We start from the raw sequence: 7,360 nt of genomic DNA on the forward strand, positions 1-7,360 counted from the left end.
ATAAATCACAGGTTTCCAAGCACCCCTCAGGTTCAATTATTTGCTAGAAGCACTCACAGAATGCAGGGAATGAGTATTTACATTTACTGATTTATTATATAATAAAGGATATGATGAAGAATATACACAAACAGCCAGATGCAGAGATACAGAGGGTAAAGTCTGCAAGGGACCCAAGAATAAGAGCTTCTGTCTCTGTGGACCCTCCTGGTCCATACCATTTCTGTCTTTTATTGAGCCCATCTTTGCATGAAATGTTCCCTTGGTATCTCTCATTTTCTTGAAGAGATCTCTAGTCTTTCCCATTCTATTGTTTCCCTCTATTTCTTTGCACTGATCACTGAGGAAGGCTTTCTTATCTCTCCTTGCTATTCTTTGGAACTTTCCATTCAAATGGGTATATCTTTCCATTTCTCCTTTGCTTTTTGCTTCTCTTCTTTTCACAGCTGTTTGTAAGGCCTCCTCAGAGAGCCATTTTGCTTTTCTTTTTTCATTTCTTTTTCTTAGGGATACCAAGGGAACGTTTCATGCAAAGGTGGGCTCAATAAAAGATAGAAATGATATAGACCTAACAGAAGCAGAAGATATTAAGAAGAGGTGGCAAGAATACACAGAAGAACTGCACAAAAAAGATCTTCATGACCCAGATAATCACGATGGTGTGATCACTCCCCTAGAGCCAGATATCCTGGAATGTGAAGTCAAGTGGGCCTTAGGAAGCATCATTACAAACAAAGCTACTGGAGGTGATGGAATTCTAATTGAGCTCTTTCGAATCCTGAAAGATGATGCTGTGAAAATGCTGCACTCAATATGCCAGCAAATTTGGAAAACTCAGCAGTGGCCACGGGACTGGAAAAGGTCAGTTTTCATTCCAACCCCAAAGAAAGAAAATGCCAAAGACTGCTTAAACTACTGCAAGATTGCACTCATCTCACATGCTAGTAAAGTAATGCTCGAAATTCAAGCCATGCTTCAGCAATGTTAACTGTGAACTTCCAGATGTTCAAGTTGCCCTTTAGAAAAGGCAGAGGAACCAGAAATCAAATTGCCAAAATCCACTGGATCATCAAAAAAGCAAGAGAGTTCCAGAAAAGCATCTATTTATTCTTTATTGACTATGCCAAAGCCTTTGACTGTGTGGATCACAATAACTGTGGAAAATTCTGAAAGAGATGGGAATGTCAGACTACCTGAACTGCCTCTTGAGAAATCTGTATGCAAGTCAGGAGGCAACAGTTAGAATGGACATGGAACAACAGACTGGTTCTAAATAGGAAAAGGAATACATCAAATCTGTATATGAATCACCCTGCTTATTTAACTTATATGCAGAGTACATCATGACAAATGCTGGGATGGATGAAGCATAAGGTGGAATCAAGATTGCTGGGACAAATATCAATAACTGCAGATATGTAGATGACACCACCCTTATGGCAGAAAGTGAAACAATCTAAAGAACCTCTTGATGAAAGTGAAAGAGGAGAGTGAAAAGTTGACTTAAAGCTCAACATTCAGAAAACTGGGATCATGGCATCCAGTCCCATCACTTCATGGGAAATAGATGGAGAAACAGTGGAAATAGTGGCAGACTGTTTTTTTTTTTTTGTGCTCTAAAATCACTGCAGATGGTTACTGTAGCCATGAAATTAAAAGACACTTACTCCTTGAAGAAAAGTTATGACAAACCTAGACAGCATATTAAAAAGCAGAGACAATACTTTGCCAACAAAGGTCCATCTAGTCAAAGCTATGGTTTTTCCAGTGATCATGTATGGATGTGAGAGTTGAACTATAAAGAAGGCTGAGTGCCAAAGAATTGATGCTTTTGAACTGTGGTGTTGGAGAAGACTCTTGAGAGTCCCTTAGACTGTAAGGAGATCCAAAAGGATCTCCATCCTAGAGGAAATCAGTCCTGAATGTCCATTGGAAGGAGTAATGTTGAAGCTGAAACTCCAACACTTTGGCCACCTGATGGGAAGAGCTGACTCATTTGAAAAGACTCTGATGCTGGGAAACATTGAAGGGAAGAGGAGAAGGGGACAACAGAGGATGAGATGGTTGGATGGCATCACCGACTCAATGGACATGAGTTTGAGTGAACTCCAGGAGTTGGTGATGGACAGGGAGGCCTGGTGTTCTGCAGTCCATGGGGTCACAAAGAGATGGACAAGACTGAGCGACTGAAGTGAACTGAACTGACCCTCCTGGTATATTAATGTGTTCACCAATGTGGAAGCTTTCTGAATCCCGTACTTTGGTATATTCATAGAGGCTTTATCATATAGCTATAATGGATTATTAGCTCCTTCTCCAGCCTTCCTCCCCTTCCTTCAGGATTGGAGATAGACCTGGATATCTAGTCAAGTTTTTATTTTTCTGGTGACCAGCCTCCATTCTGAATCTGTCTTGGAGCCTAGCAAGAATCACCTCATCAGAACAAACATATTTATATCATTCAGGAAATTCTAAGGGATTTAGAAGCTATACATCTGCAACTAGGGTCAGCGACTTTATATTAGAACAAAAGGCACTTTTAGTACTCATCACTTTGCAAACTAAAAAGGTTTTAGGAGTTATGTGCCAGGACCTGAGGGCAGAAACAAGCAACTTAATATTGCTTAAGTTTCAAGCAACTAGTGGAAACTGCATAGTGAAGTCGGGTCTTAACAATATCCTGAGATAAAATAAGCTGATCAATTACAGCTAAAACTTAAAAACTTAATTCAATAATAATAATATTAGAAATAATATTTTTTAATTTTTATTTTATAAAAGCTATGCTGTGTGGCATAACGCATAAATTCTTAATAACATTCTTACCATGAATACCTTGATGGGAACCATGGGTATGTTTCTTATAACATCTTTCAGCATGGGCTAATAGATACACACCAAAGCACAAGCCAGCAGAGTACATTTTTAAAGGGCTCATTTCAAAGAATCAATATAAACAGTGCTTTGCCACTTAGTCTTGACTTCCCTGGTGGCTCAGTGGTTAAAGCATCTGCCTCCAATGCAGGAGACCCGGGTTCAATCCCTGGGTTGGGAAGATCCCCTGGAGAAGGAAATGGCAACCCACTCCAGTATTCTTGCCTGGAGAATCTCATGGATGGAGAAGCCTGGTAGGCTATAGTCCACGGGGTTGCAAAGAGTCGAGTTAAATAAGCAGAGTGACAGTATATAGCCTAGTCATGCTCTTTTCCCAATTTTGAATCATTCAGTTGATCCATGTTCACTTCTAAGTGTTGCTCCTTGATCTACATACGGGTTCCTTGGGAGGCAGGTAAGGCGGTCTAGTATTCACATCTCTAAGAATTTGCTATAGTTTATCATGATCCACACAGTCAAAGACTTTAGCATAGTCAATGAAGCAGAATAAGACATTATTTTTTTCTGGCTTTCTCTATAATCCATGCCTAGTGGCATTCAAAGCACAATTTTTAAAACAGAATACCTCTTGACCAAAACATGTCTTCAGATTTCAAAGAGGCAGTTCTGAATTGTAGCCTTTAACATATCTTCACATGAGTCATGGAATCTCCTATAGTCATCTTGCTTTAACTGTTTATTTGTTCATGAGTTCATAGTCATACGCTTTGGCAAACTATAGTAATTAAGAGAAAGCCAGTTAAGACTTAAATAATGTCTTCTTATTAGTTTTTATCTTTTTGGTTGTTTTTTTGGGGGTACTTCCTATTCAAATTTAGTTCATGATTATATTGGTATTTAGACTAAAATATTTGTGCTACCCACAAAATTGCCTCTTGTGAATCTATTCAAGACTAGGGCTATGTATTTGCTTCTAAGTAAACAAGTTTAACAATCTTAAAAATTTAATATTTAACTTTCATTAAGTTTAACTTGTAAATAGTATCATTTGTCTAAGCTTGTGCTGAGTAGGATTGTTCAGAAATTGACAGCTTATGAATTTAATTAAATATCATTTTGATGATGACAAAACACATTTATATATCATACCCTTCCTAATGACCTTCTTGAAATTTCCTCTTGGAGCTGTACAGATATCTCACATTTAATAGGGGTGAATAGAACATTTTATTAGTTCTCCAAACTCAGTGGAGTTTATTTACTAATTAAATAAAAGGCAGGCTACCTATCAATGAAAAATTAGTAGTTATTGATTATTTCTCTTTTTTTAATTTCATTGTAATAAAGTACATCCTGCTGATTCTACCTCCAAAATATACCTTATTACATCATCTCCAGTGCCTTCTTTCTTCAGGTCATAATCATCCCTTACCTTGGCAAAAGCATCTTAATTATTCTCCTGTTTCATTCTTGAGTTCCCTTTTCTATTCTGTAAGTGCCATGAAAGGTATTTTTGTAAACACTGCAGTTTATTATACACTGCCACAATCTTCCTTTATCATGCCTACCTCAGGGCCTTTGTATGTGCTGTTCCCACTACCTGGGATATCTTGGCTTCTTACCTCATTGCTTTCAGGTCTTATTCAGGTTCCTTCTCAGTGAGACTTTCTGTATCTCATCTAAAATAATTGTTCCCCTTGATCTCCTTACTTCTGGAATTCCTTAAAAGTTCTAGTTGTTTTCAATTCTCTAAGAGTTTGCCTTAAGCTTATGAAGGGCATAATATATCTTTTATTTATTTACTTTGCTTCTTTGTCTCTTATTCCACAGTACAACTACAACTCAATGATGATGATCTTATCTGTGTTTCTCTGTGCTGGAATATTTTCCCCTCACTCTTGATGTGGTAGTTTCATCTCTTTTAACATTCAGTTTAAATAGAATATATCTTGGGAGAATGTTTTTTGACCACTCCATCTAGAGTCAGTTCAATTTAATGTATTATCTCACTTTCCCATTTTTAAAAACTGTAGTAGCACAACCTACAATCATTTTCCTTGGCTTTATGCCTCCAATAGTTGGTACAATATTTGTTCAATGACTAATTAAATGAATGAAAGAATAAATAAAGTATAGAATATAAACCATGACTGAAGATAAGACTAGAGGAAAATTCTTACATTAAGAACTTTGGAAAGTATACATTTTCAAATCCATTTATTGATTTGATTTTTTACATTTATATCATTATTTCTTTTAAAAATCAACCTTACACACAAACATCATGTATTGCAATACTTAGAATAAGTCTCAGAATTAAACTGAAGTTCTAATTCTTATTAGCTATGCAGTCATGGACAAGACACTGAACATTCATTTCTTTATTAATACAGTAGGGATATTTATACCTTCATTATAAGTTTAAATGTGGTAACATTTATTTGATGGTTTTGTTTCTGCTGTTAATAGTGTAAAAGGAAAGTGCTCACAGAAGTGGGTGAAAGCTCCTTTGAATAAGAAATAAAATACATGTTCATATAGCACTAAGCACCCTGGGGGTAGATAAGTTACAAAGATTAGGGTTTGCATAATTGGTGTAACTCATAGTTTGCATTAACCTTATGAAGGGCAGCCATTTTTCATAGGTGTTGAGAATAATGTTAAAGAATACCAAAACCTAAGCCCTAACAATCATGAAAGTTAGCATGGATTATTAAGCTAATTAAAACACTGGGGCTCTGGAGACATGAATTTTAATACACATTTTGCCACTAACTTATAATGTAACCTTAGGCAAGAGAGCAGGTCTCTTTATTCTTTGCTTTCTTCATCTGTGAAGTGAACACTACCTTCCAGAGGTGGTTGTGCTGCATAACAATGAACTGAGGTAGAGTATACTGTAAGAATGGCATCCTTATGGTAACTGTAATGGAGTAAAATAAAAGGGATGTAACTTAGCTAAAAGAAACCCACAGACAGACAGGTTACATCTTATTTTTTCTGTTGGTTTATTGTTCACAGAGGGAATGGAATCATTTTGTTCTTTGCTATTTGGTTTACTCCTCCTAGGGGCTTCCCTGGTGGCTCAGAGGTTAAAGCATCTGCCTAAAGCATCTGCCTAAAGCATCTGCCTCTCCGATGCGGGAGACCTGGGTTCAGTTCCTGGGTCGGGAAGATCCCCTGGAGAAGGAAATGGTAACGCACTCCAGTACTCTTGCCTGGAGAATCCCATGGACAGAGGAGCCTGGTGGGCTACAGCCCACAGGGTCGCAAAGAGTCGGACACGACTGAGTGACTTCACCTCACTTACTCCTCCTCACCCCCTCAAATAGCCTCCAAAAAAAGTAAGTGACAAAACTTTTCAGAATATTCCAACAACCTAAAGATTAGGATAATTTATAGCCAGCAAATGTTAATTAAGATCATATCTTTATATAATGTACCTTAAAAAGTGAGGTAGACAGAGTTACCTCTTCCAGAGTACTTATATCTATTGTTCCTTAATGAAAGCGCTGATGTCTATGTTACTCTTTACTGACCCACCAAGAAGCATAATTGGGAAGTAAGATTATCATAGTGGATGATGGATGAGGATAGCACTCCTTGTACTAAGTGCTCTACCGGAATATACAATGGATGGATGTCATCAGTGTGTAAAATATGGGCTTCAGTTTAAGATAAATTAGCCTACCTCTAGCACATTGCAATTTTCTATATAAAATTAATCTATTTTACATCCCAAATTACTATGTATTAATTTGTGTAGGTTATCCATTTTATTAAGAGAGTATTTCTGTGTGGTGTATCTGTAAGGTGACTTTTGAATGCTGTTCTTTATTTCATTAGTAATTTTAATAAACTTTATTCTGAAATCTTGCAGCTTCATTTTCAGCATTAAGAAATAACTCAAATTCAGAAAGTTCTGTTTTATGTATACTATTTCTAGTAGATTAGGGAAAACTTTTTTTTTAAATTTCAACAATGTTAACAAAAATATTTTCTTTACTCTTTAAAGAAGCATCTAAATTAATGCATAGAAAGCCCAAACTATGCCAGAAAATCTAGATTCAATAGTGTTTACTCAAGAATAACTTGGCTCAGTGCTTCCACTTCAGGGGACCTGGGTTCAGTCTCTAATTTGGGAACTATCCTGCAAGCCCTGCAGCCAAAACAATAAAAAACCACACACTCTCAGGAATTCCTTGGTTGTTCATTGATTAAGACTCTGGTGCTCTCACCCTTTCACCAGCAAGGGCTCAGTTTTTATCCCTGTTCAGGAACAAAGACCCCACAGTCTATACTGCACAGCCAACAAACAACAACAACAAAAGAATGGCTCATACCTCTCAAGAAAATGAAATTTCCTTTTTCATTTTCTTCACACTTGGATGGTTTGTTGTAATGCAATCATGGGTACTGGTTTGAGCATATATTTTTTTTTTTTACATAGTATATGGTCTCCTTTTCGAGTCATATGAATAAAGAAACTGCAAATAGAGGAAAACAATTACAGAGTATTGCATGA

General features: G+C 36.9%; 1 non-coding gene across 1 annotated transcript; it reads left to right on the forward strand.

The window, feature by feature from the left end:
• The first annotated feature begins 2,983 nt into the window (after positions 1-2,983).
• Positions 2,984-3,055, forward strand: TRNAW-CCA (transfer RNA tryptophan (anticodon CCA)). Its single transcript has one exon. It is a non-coding gene; the product is annotated as a tRNA-Trp (tRNA).
• The last annotated feature ends 4,305 nt before the right edge of the window (positions 3,056-7,360 follow it).

The sequence above is a fragment of the Ovis aries genome, chromosome 1 (assembly GCF_016772045.2).
Source record: "Ovis aries strain OAR_USU_Benz2616 breed Rambouillet chromosome 1, ARS-UI_Ramb_v3.0, whole genome shotgun sequence".
NCBI lineage: Eukaryota > Metazoa > Chordata > Mammalia > Artiodactyla > Bovidae > Ovis > Ovis aries.